Source organism: Bos indicus, chromosome 20 (assembly GCF_029378745.1).
Source record: "Bos indicus isolate NIAB-ARS_2022 breed Sahiwal x Tharparkar chromosome 20, NIAB-ARS_B.indTharparkar_mat_pri_1.0, whole genome shotgun sequence".
NCBI lineage: Eukaryota > Metazoa > Chordata > Mammalia > Artiodactyla > Bovidae > Bos > Bos indicus.
The window spans coordinates 9,010,407-9,036,627 of NC_091779.1; the positions used below are offsets into that span (position 1 = coordinate 9,010,407).

The 26,221-nt window shown below is 42.1% G+C and overlaps 1 protein-coding gene across 2 annotated transcripts in view; it reads left to right on the forward strand.

The window, feature by feature from the left end:
- The first annotated feature begins 2,861 nt into the window (after nucleotides 1-2,861).
- ZNF366 (zinc finger protein 366) overlaps nucleotides 2,862-26,221 on the forward strand; it is a 64,294-nt gene continuing 40,934 nt past the window's right edge. The window contains exon 1 of one of the 2 annotated variants that reach the window (XM_019983012.2): nucleotides 2,862-3,091. The gene's annotated coding sequence lies outside the window, so the exon portion shown is untranslated. The other variant, XM_070774559.1, reaches the window with a different exon arrangement.

The window sequence follows — 26,221 nt, forward strand, 5'->3', positions numbered from 1 at the left end:
ATTTCCCAGGCAAGAATACTGGAGTGGGTTGCCATGCAATCCTCCAGGGGGTCTTCCCTACACATGGATCGAACCCATGTCTCCTGAGCCTCCTGTGTTGCAGGCAGATTCTTTACCTAATGAGTCATCGGGAAAGCCCATTCTGAACTTTTCTTATATTTCAAATCATTCTTCATTTTCCCACCCTCTATGGCCAGGGGTTGAATGAGTCTTGGGGTAAATAGATAGCCCTAGAGCTCTGGATAACCAGCAGCTGGGAAAGTACCAGTTAGGATGCTTCAGAAGTGGGAAGCCACTTTGAGTAGAGCTTGTGTTTCTGCAGCGTTGGTTCTGAGTCTTGGGTCACTGGTTTTGTCTCACTGAATTTTAACCTTGGTGTTTATCCTTGTCCCCTGATGTTATAGTCCTCTCTAATCGAATGATCTCTGTAATAGCCAATGCAATGTGAGCTCACCTGCTGGGTCAGAGGCCAGCCCATAGTCCACTTTCTACACATGCCTTTCCTCAGGTGTCTGCAATACAAACATCCATTCCTTTCACTCCCCTTCTGAGTCTAAATAAATCCTGACGTGGCTGGAAAGGAAGCTTCACCAGCCTGAGTGACCTGATGAGAAATCTCTCCTGTGAAACCTGATGGGACGGACTTAGGAGTTTCAGCTTCTAGACACGCAGTGGGTGATGTTACAAGTATTCGAGGATCATCTTCATATGATTGACAGAGCAGGGAAAGAGAGAGAGGCCCATTCTATGAATCTCACAGGAGGTGACAACGAGCTACCTGAATGGAACAACTTGGCACAGGCAGGGCTGAAAATCCTCTTGAAAAACCATGACTGCACAGGCCCCATCCACGCTGTCTGTGGCAGGTCAGCTGGCTTGGAGAAAACAGCACTCCTCCACGTGACAGTCCTCACATGCTGCGGACCTGAGAGGGAAATCCTCTGGATTCTGACAGCGCTCCTGGGGCTCAGCCCCGGCCCAGCCCTGAGGCTGCCGTGGGAAGAGAGCCTGGAGAGGCTGCGTGGTGCTGCCATTGCTTCTCCAGGGACCAGAGAGAGCTGCAGCCTGAACGCCTTTGTTCTTCTCATCCCCCGTGGCCTCTGCTGACTGGAGCCTCAGAAACCCAGCCTGGCCTTTCCCCCTTTCTCCTCACTCACCCGCTCCTCACTCCCTCCCGCTTACTTCCACATGTTATTGGAGAGCAGAGCGCTTCTTAAACCTCACAGTCACCCAGAGTTTGTTCCCCAGTATTGTTACTGCTCTACAGGAGTCAGTTCCTATCCCTCCCATTCTCTCATGCTCCTCTCTCGCTTTCTCAGATTCTCCTGCTTGTGTTCCTTCCCGTGTCTACAAAGGCAGGAGAGAGAGGAAGGCCAGCAGAGGGCAAAGAGCACCAGAGCTGAATCAGGAGACAGAGGAGCTGTGTGGGTTTGGTCACTGATGTGTATGACTTTGGGCAAACAGTACAGATTCTTGTCTGGGCACCGGTGTTGTCATCTGCAGACGGAGTTGGGTGCCCCCAGGGCAGAAACCCAATGCCACATGTTGTGTCGGTATTGGTGCCATGAGGATGCAAAGAATAAGTCTGTCCTGGCTTTTACAAACTTACTGAGTAATGTCACATTCTTTATGACATGCACACACACACATATATTCAGATAGAGAGATAAATTGATAGATAATTACTGGGGGGAGAAAACTGGATAAATTAAGGATCTTATAGTCCACTGAATCCAATAAAATCTTGCAGAGAGAATGAACCAGATTCATCCTTTCCTTGAATTCACTTGACCTGCTCCTTGTGTTCAGGTGTGGCGCTCCACCCCAGTTTTTCACCATTGATTGAAATAAGGAAGCACTTAAAGCTGGTTTTGTTGTGTTTTTTTTTTTTTTGCCGCCACAACGATCTGCGGCTGGTTCCTGCTTGTGGCAAAAAAACGATCTTAACCAGATGATTGAAGGGCATGGGATACACAACACAAATCAGAACTGTAAACCAGGCTTATTCCTGAGTGAAACACACCCTAAACAGAGCTTGCACTCCCTTTGCACTCCTAGGACCCCCTAACTGGGTAAAGAATAGTCCCACCATTATCTAGCTCCTTGTAGTCAACCTCCCATTCCTTTTCAAACTTTGTGGATGACTTACCTAAGGCCTGTACAATATTCTGAAGACAAATTAGAAATCACCTTCTGGTTTTTCCAGAGGTGACTAAATCCAAAGAGCGCTAGGAAAGTAAAGGACATGAGGACATGACGATGTGAACAACAGTTCTGAGATAACTATGTCCAGCAGCAGTGTGGTGAGTTGCTGCTGCTGTTTTTCATCCATCAGCAAAGATGAAATCTTGGTCCTCTGCACGAGGCTCAGCGACCAATGCATACATCTATTGTTTGGTCCTGGAAGAACGGAAAGCTCTAGAGTCAGGCTGAAGACTTGCAGCAATGCTGATGTTTCACAGAGCCCAGAGAGAGCCACACATTCGGGCTGACCTGTGCATGCCCGGCCTCACAGGCTGCGGGTTTGCCTTGGTTAGCATGACAGACCGAACTTTCCCTCCATCAGAGTGGACGAGACGGATTTGTTCCCCTTTCGTTGTGTCTTTTCTGCAAACTAGATGCCAGGCTGCAAGCTCAGGAGAGTCTGCCTTTCTGGAACACCATTTGTTTGGACAGGATAGGCCAGTAAGGCTTTTCATCTCTTTAAAGCTCCCAGGGCAGAGAGCATATTTGAGGAATTCCTTTTTTCAAAGTTTTTTTTTTTTTTTTTGCCCCTTCCAACATTTTGTTTAAGAGAAAATGAGATGTCTATCTTCTGTTTCCTTATTTTTTTTCAGGAAAGCAAAGGGTTGTTGACTTCCTCCCTCTCCCCTCCCTTCCTTCCTTCTTCCCGAAGGTACTCATCTGAGAAAAAGAGAACGAAGTATTGTTCCTGTTCTCTTTCTTAAGTCATTCGAAACACTGTCCCTGCGAGTTCTTTAAGTTCCCTGCAATCTGTACACAAGGAGGGAGAAAGAGAGGGAGAAAGACAGAGAGACAAGGGATCAGGTAAACCTCGGGGGCGGCTGCAGCCACTCAGACTCAGGAGCTGGTAAGTTACCCACGCAGTCCTTTCTACTTCCATTTCAATGTCCCTGCGATGGATGTTGCTGTGGGCATCTTCCACAGAAAATGCCTTACTGGGTGTAATCCTTAATCAAAGGGTGTGACTGAAGGATGGCCCAGAATTGAAGCGTGTATGTCTTTTTTTTTTTTTTTTTGAGAGAATACTGATGTTCTGCAGGGTTGAGCCTGGCAGAACTGGACATAGAATTGCACTGGGCTAAGAAGGACATTGTGTTAAATCTGAATTTGGGCACAGATAAGCTGGTGGGTTAACCAAGAGCCACTGGAGTGCCGTGTCTCACTGAGAATTCGCTCTTCCTCAGTGCTGTGTCCTGGGAGCCTTCTCAGGGTGTCTGTAAAGAACTGTGGTTTGCTCTGGGGATTTTGTTACCCATTGTCTCGATGGAGGTGCCTGCTCTTGTTCTTTCCTTTTCATTCAACATCCCCTGCCTCAAAGAGGACTGTTAATTTGTGACTGTTATTCTGCCTCACTGAGGCAGGAGGAAGAAAAAGAAGAGAATGTCACTTTGAATTGTATTATAAGCAGGGGTGGGGTGTGCTTATGTGTTCAGGCTCCACATGTGGGTTGAGTGTAAATTTATTATCCACTGTCAGTTGAAGATGTCATCTGCCACACAAAAGAGGGCAAAGATTTAGGGGCAAGCAGCTTTAATTTTGGAAAACAGCATGCCTGTAGGATAGGGAGATTGAGATCGATCACTTGCGTCAGTAAGAGTGAAAAACCCAGCTAAACATTGAAGAATGTTTATTCAGTGCCTGGTTTTTTAAGCCTCAAATAGAATACAGCAAACCAGTCAAGATTATACACACAATTAATTTTTAAAAGTCTATCTTGCTTCCTTTAGATTCATCAGAAAGTATAATGTTACAAAGAACTCATCATGGCAAGCCACAAGGGAGTCAAGATCACATTGTCAAAAATAGACCAGCGAGGTTGCTCTGAAAGACTGTGTATATTTACTAATATTAATCATCCAACCCAGAGAGGTGTTGAATGGCTGAAAGACAAAGGACAGGCAGAGGTTTTTTCTTATATTTATTTCTATGAAATTTACTGATTGAAGTCATCTGGGATGTGAAGAGTGTAATAAAATTAGCTGTTCTCTCGTTTATAAATTAATTTGGCCAGACTATGCATTAACCATGCTCAAGTAATTAATCTTTATTTAAAACTGAGCCATCTTAATAGGAGTAAGAAAATATGATAAAACTGGACTATTATGTGGGTTTTGTTCCATTAGTCAGACTTCTTTTTTCTTCTCCTTTTTCTCCAAGCGACTTTCCTTAGGAGCACTATAAAATGAGCAATGGGAAAGAGATATGATAGCGTTTTCCTGCTTGTGGAGGCACAATTATACTACTAATAATTGAAAGTGGTTTCTAGCTCCCCTCCCACCTACCCTTATTCACCCTGTTTCATAGATCTTCAGGTCAAAAGGTAGCCGGGACCGATCAGCTTGGGCATTTTTTTTTTTTTTTTTATCTTTTATCAGCAAATGTGACTCAGTAGAAAACTCAGGGCTGCAATTTTTCGTGCTTCTTTCAGTTTCATTTTTCCTTGATAATATATTTAATTTTATGCCCGGTTAGAACGACATCAGAGGATACTATCTCATTTGGGTTATTGAATAAAAGCATCAAATGCAACACAATACGAAAAAAAATGACAGCAGAGTCACACTGACAAGTTAGGCAAAAGGTGGATCTGCCTTTGGCACAGAAAACAGCCCCTCCTGAACCTGTGTCTCCAACGTGGCCCAAGATTAAGGAGCTCAGGGTAGGTTCTTCACTGTAAAAGAAAAAATACATATTCAGTATTTCCATTTGAGTCGTTAAGTCATTGCCATGAGAATGTTGGATACTGGGGGAAAAAATGCAGCTCCCTAAAGAAGAAAGTCACTGACAAGCTTAGCCTAGTTGCTACCAATCTGTCTTCACTCAATTCCAAGGAGTGAGTTGGTATTTGTGGAAACTTCCAGTGTGTGATTCTTACTCGGAGTCATCAGAGGCTCTTCTGTGATATCATTAAGGAAACTCCAGCTTGAAATGAGCCAGAATTTGACACACAGAAGGTTGCATTAATTAATTTGGGCCAAAGCTGTACATATAACTAAACCATAAATTTGCTGTATAAATGTTAAATCATGTTAGCATGTGTCCTGTGGGCTGATATGTGAATTAAATGCGAGCAAGCAGAACATCAAAGCACAGGCTTTGTTGTTATCCAAATCTGGGTTGAATTCCAGCTTTGTCGCTTACTGTCTGACACTTAATTTTGGCCAGGTAATTAACTCCTCTAAGCTGCAGTTTCCCCTAACATAAAATTGCATCTATGTAATCGAGTTGTAGTGAGGATTAAACAAGATTATTTATGTAACACAATTAATACAAAGTGTGGTAAATAGTAGGAGTCAACCCATGTCAGATGTGATTTTAAAGTCTTATATTAATACTTAAAGGTACTGTCTTTTGAATGCAGAGAGTAGAATATATGCACTATAATTTGTATCAGATCCTTGATCAATACTATACCAAGAGTCTGTCAAAAAAAAAAATCATCCCTCATAGCTTTGGAGTTGGGCACACATTGAGTGAAGCTATCCTGAATCCCCAAATCTTGCAAAACAAAGGAAAGCAGAGTTTAATGTTTTGATGTTTATCTCTGCTGATGGCAGAAACAGCCAGATTTCGCCTCATTAAAGTGCCAGCTGTGTTCAGCAGAGGAGGGAGTAGGGGAGAGCTTGTCTTGGGATGAAAGCCTGCAGTTTTCATCATGAAGAGACTGCATGATGTTGTGGACGTTTCATTCTCCCTTTCACCCACTTCCCCAAGATCGTGAGCTCTGAGTTGTTGATGACCTTTTCCCTGGCAGTGGAGGGCTAGAGACTTTTTTTTTTTTTGGAGACCATTGTGGCAGTTCGTGACTCAGCCAGAGACGAAAAGATTTGAAGGGACATGTTCCCCTCACAGTAAAGACTAAGCACACTCAGTGACCCCTCTCCTCAAACATTTTAGCGGCAAGCCACCGATCACCAATAAAGAGAACACGGGTGTCACTACTGTGGGTGTGCGTGTGTGAGAGAGAGAGAGCTCCAACTGCTATTTTTCTCTAACTCTAAACTTTAAAACCTACATGCTAGTTAGTCTATCCAGTAATAATGATACTTAAACTTAGTTAAGCTTCCCTCTCCACTTTACCAGAGCAAAACACAACCACAAAAACGACCAGAAATCGACCACCAATGTCCCGAACCGTTGAGGCTCCTTTGTTAGAGTCAGAGGCCCTCATACAATAGAGACTCGCTTGGAGAACTTAACCTTTGGAGAGTAGATTGCAGCTGTGTTCTACCCTGAAGTGCAAAACAAGCGTCTTCTCAGGTGGCTTAGGATAAGAGAACAAAGACCAGACTGGAGTCAGGGCGCTTCTGCCAACCTCTGCTGCCCTCTCCACGTATGACCTGACAGGTCTGCACTTGCTTGGACCTCGGTTTTCTCTGTAAAATGATGAAGTTGGATGACACCAGTGACTCTCAAGGGCGACTGTGTGTGTGAGTGTGTATTAGAATTCATCTGGGACTTGTTCACACTCTTCTGCCCACTGTACTAGATGATCTGTAAGACTCTCATGCTGACATCCTGTGATTTTCTAAAATGGGTGATGACTGTTTTGTTCTATCTTCTTCAGGATTGCATTGACGTTAAAATGTATTTTTACATTTTTGTTCTAAGAACCATACTTTTAAGCATAATTCCTATTCGGCATTGGTTGTTCTCTTTAGAAATTAGTTTCAAATATATCAATTGTTATTCTAGAAGCTGTTAGTTTTATGGAGTAAGGAATATGCAACCAATCTGATCAATATTCTACAATGACATATATTATAAAGAGCAATTACTTACAATTATAAATATTGGAATTCTATATGAATAGTGCTTTTTGATTTATGCATTTATATATTATTTGTCTCTTATAGTGAGCATGCATTCTTTCTTTAATCAAAGAAAACACAGATACTGTTTTCATATTCACTTTAAAGAATATAGATTCTTTAAATATAAGATTCTTTATATAAGTTTTTTGGTTTTATTTTCACTTTTTATTTTGGTTTTATTTTATTTTGGTTTTATTTTCACACAATGTGTGTTTTGCTGAGCCTTTATTAGAAATTAGATCCCTGTCCCTAAGTTAATACTGACATGGAAAGGTGAAGGATTGATAATGGTGTTTGAAAAATCAGCATCCACAAGTCATGTTTAATCTGCTATCAAAAGAAAACTTTGTGTGGCTAATAAGTAGAGCAGCGATGGATATAGTTCTCCACGTGACAGAGAGACAGCAGATACTTTGATGTGCACTGTCAGAAACAGCTAGCCTGATGATGGCTATTCTTTTTAACTATTCAAATATCAAATGCATTTAGATAAAAGAATAAGAGCTTATCTTCATCAGAAGTTATGTATAATACATAAATTCACTAGAAAGTAAGCACCATGAGGACAGGGCCTTCTTTTGTTCACTGCTGTAAGCGTACAGCCTAGAATATATAATAGATGCACAAAATATTTGTTGAACGAATGGTAAATAAGCGGGCTGTAGAGTGAAACATGCCACTTTTCGTTAATACTAAACACAGCAGTTAGTAAGTTAAAAATCAGGCAAACTCTCTGGGATTCTGGACATTGCCAAACTGCCGGCTTGACATGTTTATTCCCCACCTGAATTGACTGAATGGCTTACTCCTCCATCACATCCCTGGGGCTGCTACGTGTATAGTAATGTGTCATCTTGGTAAGGACCCTACCCACTTGTTCGTGGGTGATAAACATTTACCAGATACACAGAAAAGACTGTTGGTTGCATTTTGTTTTCCATTTCTTTTCTGGGCAGATGATGGGTTAGCACATTGTTTTTGGCGAGAGAGAGCGTGGTCATTTGTTTTTCCTTGACTGAGGCAGTCGTGAGCCAGGATTTAGCCTTGTAGGAAATGCTCAGTGCTCTCTGGTTTTTACAGGCAGGGCTGTAAATCCAAGTTAAAGGGATGCCACTTGGGTTGAGTTTACACAAACATGAAGGAGTGAATTCAGGGAGGGAAACATGATATCCTTGTGGTGCACAATACCCTTTCCTTTATATAATTATGCACTGGAGACAGCCAAAATGAACAAATACTGGCCTGTGGCAGTTTTGCACTTACATGGCAAATGTAAAAGTGGTAAATATATGTATAAATGTGATAACAACTTTGCTGTCTTAGTTGTTAAGACCTCTCATTGGTAAAGCCTATCTCTTTGGTGCCAAATACCAGGACCACACAAAGGAATTCTTCCCCTTCTCTTTCCCTATGATCTGTTACGGCCCCACTTTGACCTCATTCTGTGATGACCACTGGTGTTAATGGGGAATGAGATAACCTCAAGAGCACCACCACCACCCGCAGCATTTATGGAAGAGTTTTTAGCAAGTTTGGGGCCTGCCAAGAACTTTACGTACATTATTTCACTTAACCCTCCCATTCTAAGAAGTAGGCGCTGTATTCTCCCCCACTTTAGAGATGAGGAAAGGCACCTACCTTGTTTAACAGATAAGCTAGAAAAAGTAAATGATTTACGCAAGGTCACTGAATTGATGTTGCTTGTTTTCAGGTTTCTCATTAAAGAGGAAGCAGATGATAACTTTTTTTTAAATTAAGTATCCCTTAAGGTGTGCATGCATCCTCAGTCATGTTGCTTTGTGACCCCCCCCCCACACACACACGCAGACTGTAGCCCACCAAGCTCCTCTGTCCATGGGATTCTCCAGGCAAGAATGCTGGAGTGGGTTGCCATTTCCTCCTCCAGGGAATTTTCCTGACCTAGGGGTCGAACCCACATCTCCTGCACTGCAGGCAGATTCTTTACTGCTGATCCATCGTGGAAGCCCATCCCTTATGGCAGTGTTCCTCAAATGTAGTCAACCAACAGTATGGTATCACCTGGGAATTTGTTAGAAAAGCAGAATCTCAGGCTGTATCCCAGACCTTCTGAATCAGAATTGGCATTTTAACATGATCTCCATATGATTCAGGTGCACATTCATGTTTGAGCAGCACTGCCTTAGGGTTTTGATCTGTTGTATACACAGATTGACATAGGTCCCTGTCCTATGGAGTTACAAAGCCCTTTCATAAACTCTGAACTTGTCCAAAACAGCATTACTCCCTCTTGGATAATGGTGTTACTGGACAAACTTCAAGTCTATTCAGCTCTGAGCAACATTAGGCATGACTTTTATGGTCTCAACTAGCAATGTGATACCATACAAAGGGACCCTGATAATCTCAGAGAGTAAAGGTCTGGGGTATTGTTATTCAAGTGTGTTCTGAGAGCCGAACATCAGAGTCACTGGGATAGATTCCTAGACACTTCTCCAGCTCTGATAAATCTGGGGAGGGGCCTCAGAAGGGAGCATCTTCCTTGTGGTATCATCTTGTGGCTTAAGGAAGACCTAGCAGGGGCAGTGACAAGTATGGGGAACATCATTCCAAAAAGGTGTCCAGCTTTTTCAGCAGTTTGAAAAAATATTTAAATGCAATAGTACAAGATAGAGTATCTCAGATTATCTTCTTCCAGGAAAAAGAGGTATTCTGCCAGCTTCTTCCTTTGAAAGCTAGAGGACGGGGACAAGAGACCCCCTGCTACCCACCTCTGGGAAAAGAGGGGCGGGTCCCCAGCATCACCGCCCAGGAGCAGATGCCAGCACACACCCCTCACTCTTCCCAGTTTGAAAGAATCCTTAGAGCTTCCTCTGCACTGGGGACTCACCGTTCTGGCTTAGAACAGAAATCAAGAGGGGGCTATTGTTGGAGGGGTGGGGAAAGGAAGCCGGGCCGGAAGATTGCAAGGGAGAGGACCGGAATAGCCTCTGGTTGGCTTGGGCCCGGACAAAACGCCTCTGCCTGGATGGAGGTAGTGGCTTCTCCCCCTTAATCGAGCCCCTCTGGCCCTCTTCCACAGGAAGTGTAGGGAGAGAAAGAACTTTGAGTTTTCGGTGCTGTTTTATGGAACACCCACCACAAAAGCCACTGCTTGTCTCTTGCTGTTTTTCTAATTCAGGTGGTTTTCTTCCCCATAGCATAGTGGAGCTTCCTCTCCTTCCCTCCACACCTAGTAGCTTTTTCAGTTAAAAAAAAAAATGTACAAAGAGGGATCTTTCTTATCCTGAAAAATGTATGAAATGAAAACTTTGAAGGTGCTATAAGGAGCACCATACTTAATCCATCAAGGTGGGGCTTCTGAACTTTTAGAACCTGAACTCTTAGGGTGAAGAACAAGCAAAAAGCTCTACAAGGTTACTTCTCGGTATATCCAGAATCCTAGCCCCTACTGGATTTTTTAAGAGAGCGGGGCAATCGTGGTCTTTCTCGACACTTAGGAGATGGCCAGTACACAATGCAGCAAGCAAGCTGCTGTCTCCTCCCACATGCCCACAGCTCCTCTGCGCCCAGCGTTGTCTACACAACCCCCCAGGGTGGAGAATTCTTATCTGCTGGCTGTAGCCTAGGCCATGAGTCTTAATGAGGATGTTGGAGAAGGAGAGAAGAGCCTAGGTTTTGGAAAAGAAGGTGCAGCTCAGTAATACATCATTTTGGTGTGTCTGCACAAGCTTTAAGTGCTCAGATGTCTCACACTTTACACTAGCTCCTCTTGCTCTTTCGGAGCCTCCTAGGAAAGGAATTGTGGTATCACATACTTGGTGTCTACAGTTAGGAAGGACATTCAGCTGTGAGCAGATCCTACCCCAGAAGGATTAGGATAGAAAGTGCCAAGTGTATTTGCCTTCAACCATGTGGATTTTTTGGGAGACAGTGTTGGTTTACTTAATAATGTGTTATGTCTTCTGTTCATGGCACATGTGCTTTACACACATGTGTATAAACACAGATACATAGAGACTATCCAAAATCACTGGCTCTTATAAAAGGAAACTGTGGATTAACCCCTAATTGTTTATTTGACCAAGAATGTAGTATCTGATTCTCAGTCCCCTGTACTTTCATATAGATTTACTATTGTAATTAAATTTTTCCTAGTGATGATAAAAAAAAAGATCCCTGAATTTTGTTAGCTAGTGGCAGTGGAGGAGAAGAGAGGACTTGTGTTATTGCAAGAAATTCATAGTGTTCCATTAACTTATTGTGTGTTGATTTGAGAATGTTATTAATACAGAAGAGAAAGCTAAACTCTGAGTTAGTGATAGAGGCTTGAATGTGCTCATTGACACATGGACAGAAGGCAAGTGAGTGAACCTAAAAACATATGGAAATTTAATATACGACAAAAATAGCATTGCATATCAGAGAGGAAAGTTAGATTATGTAACTAATTGTTGGGACACCTAGAGAGAAAACCAACTTATATCTGTTCTTTATTTCGTAAAATTCAAGATAGATCAAAGATTTAAAATGTTAAAAATAAAAACATAAAAATAATAGGAAAATGGCAGATTTTTTTTAAAAATCTCAAAGTAGGAAAAGTCTTTCTAGTTTTATCTAAAAGCCTTAACACTTGTTATACATTAAAGTTAAAAAGCTTCTATAGGGCCCAAATTCAATAAGCAAGATCAAAATAGCAAATAAAAAACTAGGGGAAAAATTCTAAACATATATATCACAAAGAACTTAATATGACCAGAAAATGGGCAGATGATATGAAACACATTTCATATTAAATGAAATGTAGTTAGTTCTTAAACATGTGAAAAACAAAAGATAATATGTTGTTGTTGCTCAGTTGCTCAGTTGTGTCCGACTCTTTGTGACCCCATGGACTGCAGCACACCGGGCTTTCCTGTCCTTTACTATCTCCCACAGTTTGCTCAAATTCATGTCTACTAAGTCAGTGATGCCATCCAACCATCTCATCTCTGTCGTCCCCTTCTCCTCCTGCCTTCAACCTTTCCCAGCACCAGGGTCTTTTCCAATGAGTCAGTTATGGCATCAGGTGACCAAGGTCTTGGAGCTTTAGCTTCAGCATCAGTTCTTCCAGTGAATATTCAGGGTTGATTTTCTTTAGGATTGACTGGTTTGATCTCCTTGCTGTCCAGGGACTCTCAAGAGTCTTTTATTCATAATAAATAAATGCAAATTAAAACTATGAGATACCATTTTTTACCTACTTGATGAGACAAAAATTGAGGCCCTTGTTGGCATATTTGTTTCTGTGGATCTGGAGAGTACTGTCATATGTAGACGGTGGAATGCAGAATTAGTAAAACTTCACTGTAGAGAGCAATTTGTGAGTGTCTATAATAATGTAAAAGTCACTCTTCTTAGAAATTATCTTACAAATATACTTAGATGATGTAAAAAGATATACCTACAATGCAAGATTAAAAAATAAGATTAGTATAGCATAATTGTTCATCAATAAGGGATTAGATCAATTAAGTACATATCGATACATAATGAAAATGCTTCTGATTTTAAGTTCCATGTTCTGATAATTTCCTTAAGGATGGTCACTTCACATCCATCTACATTCCTCTTGTCCTTTCCCTGCCAGCATGTCACCGAATGCCATATATAAAGCCACAGCCAGAGGCTATGTTCCTTCTCCTTCAGTTGCCTCTTAATTTATAGTGTCCCTATTCCCTTGGCAACATGTGAAATATGAGTGTCAACCAGGGTGAGTAAACAGTCCTGGAAGCCAGGTATGAGGGCGGGTGGCAAGGCAGTATAAAGGAGTGGTTACAACCCCTGCTCTGGGGGCAGCTATTTGAGATCAAGTCCCTACCCTCTCGCTCGCCAGTAGTGTGATCATGCATAGTTTAATTTTTTCATCTGCATGACAGGTATAAAATAGCACCATCCTCTTAGGGTTTGTTGTGAGGATTAAGAGTGATAATTCATGCAACTGCTTACTCACATTGCCTGCCTCATAGTAATATTCAATAAATGTTAGCTCTTTTAATTAGTAATCTGAACTTTCCCTCCTACCCACAGGACCTGAAACTCTCTTGGAGGAGGAGGGAAGAGAGGCATCTAAGTTATCAAATTGTGTACTCATTAGCATCATGAACTTGGAATGCTGGGATGATTGAAGGGTTTTTTTTTTTTTTTTCAACCCAACAAGAATAAAGGGAGAGGCTGGAGTAATTTCTGCTGCCCCCAAGTCAGTGTCATTGAGGGAAACTTCTTCCAAAATTCTATGCCCTGGAGTCAATTATATCCTGAAAATATGATGAATGCAGGCTGTAAAACTGCAAGATTGTATGTAACATTATGCTGGGAGTTGAGCCAGTTAAGCAGCAAGTTTCAATTTGCATGAAAAATGTGCCTTAAATTACATTTGGATCAAACTATCATTAAATATTAATATTAGGGCCATAGTATAACTTCCTGTCCATGTTAGTCATTTAATAAATACGAGTTGCAGTTTCAAACCAAACCAAACCAGACCAAAATCTTCCATCACTATGATGTGCATATATGCCCCTGTTTCCCAGCTTTAGTCTCAGTGCAGCACAGCAAGGGATGAATCTAAACCCAGCCAATCTGTGCGTCTCTGTAACTTCAAGGGTCCCAGCCATGGACAGCAGACCTCTGGCAAAAACAATAAAAAATATCTGATGGCTTTTCCATCAACTGAATTTCCCTTCTGTGTGTAAGGTGATAGTGAACCCTCTCTACGTACATCTTACATATATATAAGGAAAGAGACACAGGAAGAGATTAAACAACAAGGATTACTTCCAGACACTTTCTATCTAGACTTTTACCAGATGTACAGACTTGCTATAGGTAGCAGTTTAAGAGTGGAAAACTCATTGCTGCCAGAAGACCTGGATTATTCAAAGTATCTTTCTTTGTATGCCTTATATGTTATTAGATCACATTCTAGAAGCTTCCAGACATAGTTTAGCTTAATGGGTTGCCCTGCTTACTAATTCTTTCATGTGTCTGTTCTCCCTAACTACATTGGAACCATATTTGTCAGAGACTGTTTTTTAACAATTTTTGTACTTCCTCAGACAAGAACCCTCCAAATTCTTGTTGGTCTCATCTTAATCCTCTCTGAGATTCTTTGTAAAAGTTCTTATTATCCCCGCTTTAAAGATGAGTAGACTAAAACTGAGAGATGATGGATGATTCAGCAGAAATCATGCAGCTCTGTGAATCTGCAGGGTCTATGGAGTTATTGCAAGGAGTTAAGGGGTCTCTACTTGGATGTCAGATGCCTACTGTTTGTACATTAACTAATGTTTTGAAAGTATATGTACCTCTGCTTTCAAATATGGTTCTTTATAGCATGGTAATTAATGAAATATAAATTAATGTAAAATGTAAAATTAATGTAAAATTTTTAATTACTGAATTAAAAATAGCTTTTGGTTATTTTGTATTTTTACTGGGGATTTGCAAAATGAGTTTAGTTAGTTAGTTATGGAATTTATGAAATTTACAAAGGGAATCATGCTGAGAAACCTGGAAACCACTGTCTGTAGACCAAAGCTGGGGTTTTCCAATAAATTATATGGAGGTGCTTTGAATAATCTAGGTCTTCTGGTATAAGTGAAATTTTCCACTCCAGAACTGCTACCTATAGCAAGTTTGTACATTTGATAGAAGTCTAGATAGAAAGTGTCTGGAAGTAGTCATTACTGTTTAATCTCTTCCTTTGTCTAACAACTATCTCCCCAAAGCCTCCTGGTTCCTTCCTTTGTGACCTGTGTGACCTGGAGCAATCTGCTTAACCTATTTGTGTACCAGTTTCCTTACTGGCAAAGTGGGGGAAAGTGTAGAGCCTACCTCAGAGGATGCTGTGAGGTCCCATGAGTTAATACACGTGATAACTTACACATTCTTGCTCCATAAGAAACATTCAGCAAGTGTGGTGGTTGCTGTGGCACCGCTTGGCACTGTTCTTGTCACAGAGTTGGAACCTGATGGACCTTTTTTGGGATGAATTAATGAAAAGTGAAAATGTGGCGCAGGCAGCAAGGGCAATCCAGATCCATATAACTTCTCCTCCACATCTCTTTAGTTACAGGCAGGGTTTTTATGCAGATGCTGCATTTGGGAGTTTTTGCTTCAGTGAACTCGAGATAGAGAGATGATGAGGTTTCTATATCTTCTGGGCCAGCAGCCTTTACAAATCTATCAATTTTATGCATTAGATTCATCAAAATATGCATTTAATGGATCAGGCAGGAAAAGTCTGGGCTTGGAGCTCATGTCAAGTACAGGCTTTATTCCTCATCAAAAACTATAAAAGGAAACAAGACCAGTAGACCGTCTAGATGGGAGGAGAAAAGCATTGCTTTCTTGCCACAAACCAAAATGCTGAGGATCACAGTTATGAGAGGGTCAAAGGAAGTTAGAATGACCTTTCATAGCAGGCTCAATGTTTATCTAGCTTAAAATTTCACTTCCAGATCATCCCATGGATAGTTATTTAGCTTTATTCCATAAACAACCTTTAAGCCAGATAGAAAGTTTTTCTGTTTTTCTTTTTTTCAGTGTTTGCAAAATGAGGTGTTGACGGCAGGAAAAAAGAAGCCCTCACTAGACTTTTAAAAATGGGCCACCCTGAGTGTCACTGCTGGCTGACATAGTTTTTTCTAACAAAGGTGTCAGGCATATGGGCCAGTGCAGATACAATCGGCTTTTCCAAGTTGGGTGCTTGTCCCAAGGCCAGGCAATAATAATCCTAGCAGCTACTCACCCTTGGCTGTCCCATGTGGGCAAGGCTCTATGCTGGTGCTATGGACACTACATGAATAAAACCCAATTTGAGCTTTCTATATTCACCTCCATCCATTGACCCTATTTCTACTCACTGCTACTGCTACTGCTGCTAAGTCACTTCAGTCGTGTCCAACTCTGTGTGACCCCATAGACAGCAGTCCACCAGGCTTCCCCGTCCCTGGGATTCTCCAGGCAAGAACACTGGAGTGGGTTGCCATTTCCTTCTCCAATGCATGAAAGTGAAAAGTGAAAGTGAAGTCGCTCAGTCGTGTCCGACTCTTCACAACCCCATGGACTGCAGCCTACCAGGCTCCTCCGCGCATGGGATTTTCCAGGCAAGAGTACTGGAGTGGGGTGCCATTGCCTTCTCCGTTTCTACTCACTGGGACCACACAAAACAAATCCAGTCCTTCCATGTGTCGGTTCTTCAAAGAATTCAAGTAGAAGGCATCAAATCCCCAGACCTCCACACACCTCCTTCTTGAGACGCTGGTCTCGTCAGCCACCTCAGGAAGGTGGGGTTTTCTGTCTCCCCTCCAGCAGGCCGCGCCCCGCTGCATGCTCCCCACTGTGTCTCTGTCTGCAACATTTGACGCAGAAACCCCTCCCCTCCATCCCAATGGTTCGGCCAGTGCATAACCAGGGCTCTCTGAGGCCCATTTCAGGTCTAGAGCAATTGCTTAAATTTTCCCTCAGGAGGTCCAGATGAAAAGGCCTGGAGTAAAAAACAAAGAACTTAGAATGAGAATTATTGATTTGTGTTATCATTTTTCTAAACTTCCAGCCCTAATCTTGTTTCAGGTCCTTCTCCTTCCTCTTTATGACCATGAGAATCTCTTCTTACCAGTGTTGTTAGGAAACCAAAAAATACTAGTATAGTTATTATTTATTGAGTGTTTTGGTTTTGGTTTTTGGTCAGGTGTTTTATACGTCTTATTTTATGAAATCTCAGAATTAACCTTGTGAGGTGGTTTTCTTTCTTGTTTATTTTGCTTCCATATGAGAAACCTGAGCCTCAGAGATTAACTGCTCACAGTTGGTAAATGAAGACATAGAATTCAAACCCCTGGCAGCCTACCTTCCTAGTTTATGCTCCTTCTACCTCACTCAGCCTCTCTGTGACATAGAAGGTTGGAACATTCCTAGCACTCTATCTGACCATACTACATGCTCAGTAAATGTTAGTTTCCCTTTCTCTCTTCATCCTCCCCCTTTCTCTAGTGAATGCAACCTAAAAATGAGGAAGAGGGTTGTGAGCTGACATAAGTATATGCCAGACCCCTGAGGTGGCCATGCAACATGAACCCCAATGTGAGGTGCCTTCAGCCCTCTAAGCTCTCTCATGGGGCTGTGGGCTAGCTCCAAAGGGCCCCATCGACACCTAATAGCCAACTGGTTTAGTATCATGCGATGTCTAGGGGTTCTTTCTAACCAATTTGCACCTTTTATAGCTTCTTCCTCTTTCTTCTAATAATTCTATTCATTCCCCAAACTCCAGTTAAATTGAAAGTCTCTTCAGAACTACCAGCACTTCAAAGCTGGTCCTGCCTCATTTGGAACTTTGGGTGCATAAAACAGGGTAAGATGTAGACAGTGAGTGTCACCTCAGGGGAGGAAGGAGGCCTCGGGTGGGCTTCTCTTCGGATCCTTCTGCCGTCACTGGGGCCCTTTACGCCCCTTGGAGAGGCTTCTAATGCAGCGCTGCCAGCAGCTATCTGACTCAGGTTCAGTAGTGCTCAACTGGGGACAGTGCATTCCACTACCACCCCTACCCCCAGGCGTCTGGAAGCAGGGAGGGTGCCTTTTGGTTATCACAGTGACCAGGGGGTACTCCTGGCACCCAATAGTTGGGGGAGGGCAGGGATGTTAGAGTTCTGCAGGGAAGCCTCACGAAACAGCTCCCCTCGAGAAAGTCCGGACTATGACTCTGCCCAGCACAGTGCCTCTCCTTCCACAGATGCTTAATACGAATCTTCTGAAGGACTGTGCCCCTTGGTCACATTTCCTATTTTTCTGCATATCTCATCTCTCACTGAAGGTTCTGAAATAGAGGTTCTTGCTTGCCTCTAATTTCTGGAAGAGACTGCAGAGGTGGAGGTCTTATTCAGCTCTGTCTCATATATACTCCCTTCCTCTTTCCTTCTTCTATTCTCAAGAATTTGAACAGTGTAGAGAACCACAGCCCTAATGAATGCCTTCTAAATGGATCAATTAGATTTACCCTCTGGATAGGTCTCAAAGACTAAATTTACTAGAGTAAATTTAGAAGGAAACTAAATTTACTAGAGTAAATTTAGTAGGAACTTTTCTCTTCCAATGTGGAGTCAAACACCCTAAAAAAGTACAAGGTTGATGATCTAATTCAATGAATTGTTAATGATTAAGTCTAAGTGAGTTTGAGCAAGCTCTGGGAGTTGGTGATGAACAGGGAAGCCTGGTGTGCTGCAGTCCATGGGGTCGCAAAGAGTCAGACATGACTGAGCACCTGAACTGAACTGATTGGACTAAATGAGCAGCAGTGGCCCATTGGCTTCTTCTCTCAGACTCATGAAGTCACAGCCTGGATCAGGCAAAGGAAGGGAGAGACCTCTCAAGAAGCCAGTGAGGAAAAAGCTAAAAGTTTGAGGTCTGACCATCTTCATACTTCTCCCCAAAATGTCAGAAAAGCAGGTACTGAGTAGATCAAGGCCCTGACCTTGCTCTAGTACAGATAGCCTGTTACAGAAAAGTCAGAACCAAATCCCTACAAAAGGTCTGTGCCCTTGATGCCAACTCCTTCGCAGCACCATATTGCTTTCAGGTAGAGCATTCTCTGCGGTGGGAAATTTTCAGAGTTCATTGGTTTTACTTTATGGCTGATTTCCTTGATAAGACACACAGAGAGGAGCTTCTCTTCTCATTATGGGAATTCCCAACTCTGCACCTCTCAAGGGCTCTCTCATTTTCTTAAAGGGTATGAGGGGATGCTTTAAGAAGTCTTAAAGTTTATTTTCATTCTTCTCAAACTGGAAACAACCATCTCAGGGCTGCTAAGGAAGAGCTGAGAAGGATCCCACAGCAGAGAAATTTGGTAAGAAAGGAAAGAACTAGCTTTTATCTAGCACTTGCTATGTGCCATGAATATTGCTATTAGGTGTCTGGTTTTAATCTTTCCCCAGATCAATGAAGTAGTGTATTAGTCTGGATAGACTAGGTAATGCTTCAATGACAAGCAAACTCTAAATCGCCATGGCTTAAAAAAGAAAGAAAGAAAGAAAACAAGGATTTATCTCGCCCTTCCATTACATATTCATTATGTGAATCAACAATGGCTTTGACCTAGGTCATGTTAACTTTAGGACCTGGGCTGACAGAACAGCTATACTGGAAATGTTTCAGGTTGCTATGGTAGAGGAAAAGAAAATTATGGAAATCGTGGACTGATTCTCAAAGATTCCAGAAGGAAATGACACACGTCACTTGGGCTCACATTTTGTTGACCAAAGCTAGTCACATGGCCATGCCTATATGTAAAGGGAGTAGGGAGGTGCAATCTGACAATGTGCTCAGGAGAAGAGCTAGAAATATTTGATAAATGAGGAGTGATTATCCTGTTGTTATAGCTGAGAAAAGAGAGGCCTAGGGAAGTTAGTAGGTGAGGGAGCGGGGTTCTGTGCCCTTAGCTCTTTACTCTTTTACATACATGCTGCTGTACCTTTTCTGCAAATGCTGCCGTGAGCTTAAGTATCTTCGGGGCTCGAGGGCATGTACACCTTGGGGCAGACATGTTAAAGCCAAATCCAAGTCATTGTGGCTTAGCCTTTATTTCACATATTTTTATTCTCTTTAAAGGTCTTCAACATGTTCAGTGTGAAATTATTATGTAATAGAAATTTATCTTTGAACACATGTCCCAGATTTTTCTTTTTAATCATAGTCTCAAGTATCATAGGTTTCTTTGCTTACTGCTTTTATTTGTTGAATGATGAGAAAAAGGCCACTCTGCCCTTAGCTTAATAAAGATGCTGCCTGGTGGATATTCAAGATTCAGAGGAAAAGATGCCCCAACTTATCTTCATTACCTTCAAGACAGCCTTAAAAAAAAATTACTTGCTCAAATGAACAATAAAATAACAGGACCGATTCTACTAGCCCTTAGAAAATCAATCCTGATATTTCATGTCCAGAGAGCTCAGAGGAAGTGCCACGTTGTATCAATTCTTGTCAGAGTTTTCTAATCCATGTACTGCTAATGGGAGAGAAAAATCTGGAAAGGAAATCCTAAGTGATCTGCCATAGGTAGAATTTCAGACTTTAGCCTGTCCTAGGTTTTGCATTCTACTCCATAACCTATCCATATTTGTTTGCATTTAAAATGTTTTAAATTACGCACCACTAAAACTGATAAGCCAAAAAGATATTATACAATTTATTCTTTGGTTTTCTCCATCCATAGAAACTTGACTTAAACCCTTCTTAATCCACTAACAACAATATCCTTATCACCTGAGAGTAGGTCCCAGAGGAACAGGGATCAGGATTGGGGTAGAGCTGGTTCCTCCTAAAAGCTAAATTATCCAAGAGCCAGGAGAGAAAAAAAGCGAGGAATAGGAGGAAGGGTAGGAGTCAGGGAGGAAGGAGAAGAGGAACTGTGAAGTGGTGTCTGGAGACAAGGAGGCATGAGTACAGCCAAGGAAGAACCACAAATATGGTCTTAAAAAACACAGAAAGCACTCAAGACTAATTTACTGATCACGACAGTTGTTAAATAACTGCATTTTTAAATTGGTTATATTTTCCTTATCCATTAAAAAAAGACAAAGTACTTTGTCCAAAGCACAGCTAGTTGTAGCCTTAGGCAAATTGTTTAACTTTTCTCCGTTCTCAGCCATAAAACAGGAACTCAAATGCTGCTCAGCTTAATGAAGTGTAAAGTTTGCAAAACTCTTTGAAGGCAGAGAGCGCAATTTAAGTATTATGTATTATTAAATAAATGCCTATTTAGGAAAGAAACTCTCCATTAGCATTATGTGTACCCTAACTAGTAGTTAACACCCGGGAGAGCTGGTTGTCAAAGTTTTGATGACAGAAGGGATCCAGGCATCCATCACTTAAAATGGAAAATAAAAGAACAAAGAAAGAAGACCGGGCAGTAAGGAATGGAATGTGCCATTAAGGCATTGGCTTGGTTCAGAGAGAGATTCCCCGAGCTAAAGAAGGCTTCATTTACTGGCATGGAAAAATATGGGGCCAGGAAATTGCTCAGAGGTCTCCTGTCTTTTCCTGTGCACATGGAGATACTCTATGTGCTACTGTTTTGGATCAGAATCTCAGTTTTAGAAATAGCCTGAGTTGTGTCCTTGGAAAGGGAGAGGGCTGTGTGGTATATTTGTGTGTGGTATATTTGTGTGCGGTGGGGATGGAGGAGGGGCAGGTGGGAGAACATGGGGAGGAGCTATTTAGATGTTCCCTGGAGCCAGATTGCTTCCTTGGCCCTACACACAGTTACCAGAACTGAGCTGGGACAGTGAGCAGCTGACCTGGGCTTAGGGAACCTCCAAGTCTCTTGAAATAGCTCCAAAGTGGAGCCAAGCTGGCCCTCCTAACACAACAGGCCAGCTCTGTGTGGTCATGCTGGATGGCTGGTTGCAAGTCCACCTGTTTTTCAGGTACATGGGCTGAACCTTAGTCTTGGAGTCAACAGACATTTATTTGGCAACAGCCTCCTGACAAACACTGTTTTAGGCACTGGGGGTATAACAGGAAACAAAAAACAAACATTCCTGCCCTCATGGAGTCTGCATTCTAGTAGAGAGAATTGGACAATGAGTAAAATAAGTTATATAATTTGTTAGAAGATACGGAGAAAAAATAAAACAAGGAAGGAGAGAGAATAGGGAATGTGGGGTGGAGGGATCAGAATTAGGGTGGCCTCATTGAAAAGGTGATATTGAACAAAAACTGGAAGGAAGCAAAGAGAGAATCATGTAGGTATCCAGAGGAAGAGCTTCTAGGCAAAAAGAGCAGCAGGTGCAAAGGCTGTGAGGTGGGAGAATGCCTGGTGTGTGCAAGAAACAACCAGAGGCCGTTAGGCTTAGAGTGGAGTAAGAAAGGGAGAGTGCGGTGGGACATGAGGTCAGAGGGGTAATGACATCATGGAGAACCTGCAGGCCCCAGGATGAGCTCAGACTTTAAACCCGAAGATTGTTGGAGAGTTTTAGGCAGGGGAGTGAAAAGATCTGACTTCCATTTAATAGAATCAATTTGACTGTCGTGTTGAGTAGGCCTTGAGGAGCCAAGGGTGAAGGAGGAGAGTTGAATGGTTCTATTAAAAGGTAATTCTCATCTGTTTCAAAGTAAAGGTCAAAGATCTTGGAAGAAACCTGTGGCTTGGACCATAGTACAGGTAGTAGAGGTGGTTGCATTCTGGATGGACACTGAAAATAGAGCTCATAGAATTTGCTAATCCATAGCTGGGGTGGGGGCTTCCCAGGTGGTGCTAGTGGTAAAGAACCTGCCTGCCAAGGCAGGAGACATAAGAGATATGGGTTTGATCCCTGGGTCAGGAAGATCCCCCGGAAAAGGAAATGGCAACCCACTCCAGTATTCTTGCCTGGAGAATCCCATAGACAGAGGAGCCTGGCAGGCTGCAGTCCATGGGGTCACAAAGAGGTGGACATGACTGAAGTGACTTAATCCTTAGCTGGGGTACTCAGGTGGTCTGTCCAGGAGCATGTTAATGAACTGTGAAGGAACAGTGATGAGGGGTGTTCCCTTTCCACTCTAGTAAAGAAAGAAGAGGCAGGGTTGGTTCTTATTGGTACAACCACCTCACCTTTCTTCCTTTATCCTTCCCATTAATTGAGGGCCTGTTATGTGCCAGGCAGTATAGTGGGATACAATAGTGAGTGTGAGCTAATGGGCTCACCACCATCATGGAGCAAAGAGTTTACAAAGGGAGTTAGACATTAAATGAATAATCACACAAACAAATGAAAATGACTGCTCTGATCTGTGCTGCGTGTTGACATTAGTATACCTGCCCTGGTCAGGAAGTGCTGAGGAAGGGACGCTTTGAGCTGGATCTGAATAAATGGATATCGTTCAGACGACAGAGGGTGGAGGGAGAGCAAGAGTATTACAGGAGATGGGAACTGCATGTGCAGAGGTTCTGAAGGGAGGGGAGTATGATAGGGATGAGGAACTGAGAGAAGACCAATATGAGTAAAATGCAGACAGCGTGGGGAACATGGGCAAGGTGCTGCTGAAGAAATGGATCAGACCGTGCTGAGCTTGAAGGTCACGTTCAGATTTTGAATTTTATCCTGAAATAAATGGGAAGCACTAGAGGCCTTTGAGGAGGGGAATGACATGGTTGTCTGTGCTCACTGAGAAGCTTACTGCACTGCTACGTGGAGAATGGATTTCCAAGGTGGAGTAAGAGCGGTGTGGAAGACCAACAATGAGATCAACGCAGTGGCTCAGGTGAGATCGTGGCTGCCTGGACCAGGCAGTTGCTTGCGGAGGTCACGATGAGGATAAATGTAGAGATCTGAGAGGTATTTGGAAAGTAGGACTTACTTTTAGATCAGTCATGAAGGTTGATGGAAGGATAGTTCAAGAATAATTTCTAGTGCTTTGTTTACAATACTCATACAAGTAGATGTAAGACTCTCTTACTTGCAGGACTCACTAATGTTAGACCAAGCCATGGGAAGTTAAGAGATTTATTGTTCTACACATATTTAAAAATAAGATTTATTGTTGGATGGTTTGGTTAGCTTCCAGCCTTAGTGCTAAGAGACCAGTGGGATAGATGACCTCTCCCAGGTCTCTCCAGCCGCAGGGCCTGGCTGTACAATGAACTGATGGAATCCTGCATTGAAAAGATAATCTCTGAACTAGTGTTGTCCAATAGAAATGTGAGCCAAAAAGAAATTTATATTTTCTAGTAGCCATGATAAGAAAGTAAAAAGAAACAGATGAACTTAATTTGAACATTATTTTTTATAACCCAATAAATAAAATGTTATTTCAACATTAATCAACAGAATAATTATTAATGAGATATTTTGCCTTTTATTCATTGAATTTTTGAAATCCAGTGTGTATTTTATATGTACAGCAAGTCCCAAATCAGATTATTCATATTTCATGTGCTTAAAAGCCACATGTAGCTGATGAGCACTTATTTGGACAGCACAGCTCTAAACCATCAGAGTAGCCACACAGAGCTTAAATCCACACAAAAGCCCTAGACATAGAGGTCCTTCTGTAGCAATTTTAAAAAACAAAATAAGTAGGATCCTAAATAGAGCCTCTAAGAGTTTAAAATTGAAGACTTTGTCATAAATTAGCGGTGTGAATTTGATGAAGAGAGTTTACTCCTCTGTGCCTCGGTTTACAATAAGGAAGTGTGGTGGGGCTGGATCATGTGTAACAACTTCTTCAGTATTAACAATCATTGACTTCAGGTGAAGGAAGTCCAAATAGTTTTTCCTTCTGTTTATATTAATTATCAGAGCTCCCAAAGAGATCTTTCCTTTCAACCTTCCAAACTCTTCTATGACATCTGAGAGGTGGAAAATTGGCTAAAATTGACAAAATTTCAAAAACCTGTCTTTCACTCCAAAGCCAAAAAATTGGATTTTCTAGAGAAACTTGAATATTGACTGGATATTTAATGATTAAGGAAACTTGATTTTTGCAGATATTACATTATAACTAAGTTTAAAGAGAAAAGTGCTTATGTTTGAGATATGTCCTAAAATAGGTATAGATGGAACAATAAGTTGTCATGGATATACTTCAAAATCATCCTAGTTGTGAGGTAGCGGAGTGGGTGGGTATAGATGAAATAAGCTTCGTCATAAATCAAACTTGGTGTGAGACATGGAGATTCACTTTACTATTCTTATAGTTTGAGTATTTCCATAATAAAACTTTTTTAAAAAGAGAGATTTCCAGACTTTTTTAGGTTCTCCTACTGGCAGGATTTTCAAACGTCCCCCTTAAATACTGTGTATCCTTCATGGTACAAATGTACATGCCTGCTTCAACTTCAAGATTGCACCATTCTTATTTAATACTGTAGCAGAACAAAGCCCCAGGCACAAAATTCCCATCATAGTTTAAATATGTCTGGTGGTTTTAGTGGTAATATAACCTTGCCCTCTTGTCCTTCCCTTTGGGACAGGTTTAGGGTCAATATTTATAAGCAAAGCTTGTGCCCTCTGTGTGTCAGGAAGAGCCCCACACTCTACCCGAGCCACAGAGGGGCCCAGGGAGCACAGTGATATAAACACACGGACAAAGTACATTGCAAAGCCACAACAGTGCAGCTGCTCAACCCGTGGGCATCAAGATTTACTTCTGGCTGGCATCATGGAGACTATCTGCTGCAGGGGCAGGTAGGGTCAGAGGAGCGACTCAGAGGGAATGTGACCTCAAAGGTCGGTCATGAGGCCCGGCAGCTGGGACCCACAGGCAATGTGTGCGTATAGGTCACTTGTCGCCCTGGGTTGCCAGAGCACTGTCTAAATTTCTGGTGTAATGCCCTCTCTAAGTTCAGTGAGAGATTTCCAGCCCCCTCCTCTCCACCCTGCCCTTCTGAGCATCATGATGGATGAGGTTCCACCGCCATGGTGGATGAGGAGAATGAGGAAGCTACCTCCAAGTTTCCTCCAAGGCATTGTCTGGAGCTGAGTAGTAGATAGGCCCCATCTTGTAGGGCCAATCCTTTAGGTTCCCTTGCCTTACAAGCTGGCTCTTCTGGGTTCCACACCTTTGGGTGTTTGACCTCCCACCAAGAATTAAGAGCAGCCACTCCTTTTCACTCCCAAAGAATACCATTGCTAACGCCTGCATAAAACAGTGTCTACAAAGAAAGAGAACAGAACTCAGTCTGAGAATGTTTTCTTTTTGCATTTTCATCAGTCAAAGTAGTATTGATTTTAGGGTACCAACATATGGCATGAATGTTAATTTTAAGGAAAATCTGGCACATTCAACAGGCTGAACCATGCTACTTTCTACACGTGTGATACTTGGCAATACAGGGCCAGATTTTCTTAAATGTCAGGCATTTTAAGAAGCGGTTTCTCAAAATTTTAAATTACATACACATACAAGACAAATGGAAATGCTATGGAGATGTTTTAGAATAAAATAAATTTGACCCCTGGGAGAAAAATGAAAGAAAGTCAAAGTTGCTCAGTTGTGTCTGACTCTGCAACCTCATGGACTATTTAGTTCATGGAATTCTCCTGGTCAGAATACTGGAGTGGGTAGCCCTAGTTCCCTTCTCCAGGGGATCTTCCCAACCTAGGGATCAAACCCAGATCTCACGCATTGCAGGCGGATTCTTTACCAGCTGAGCCACCAGGGAAGCC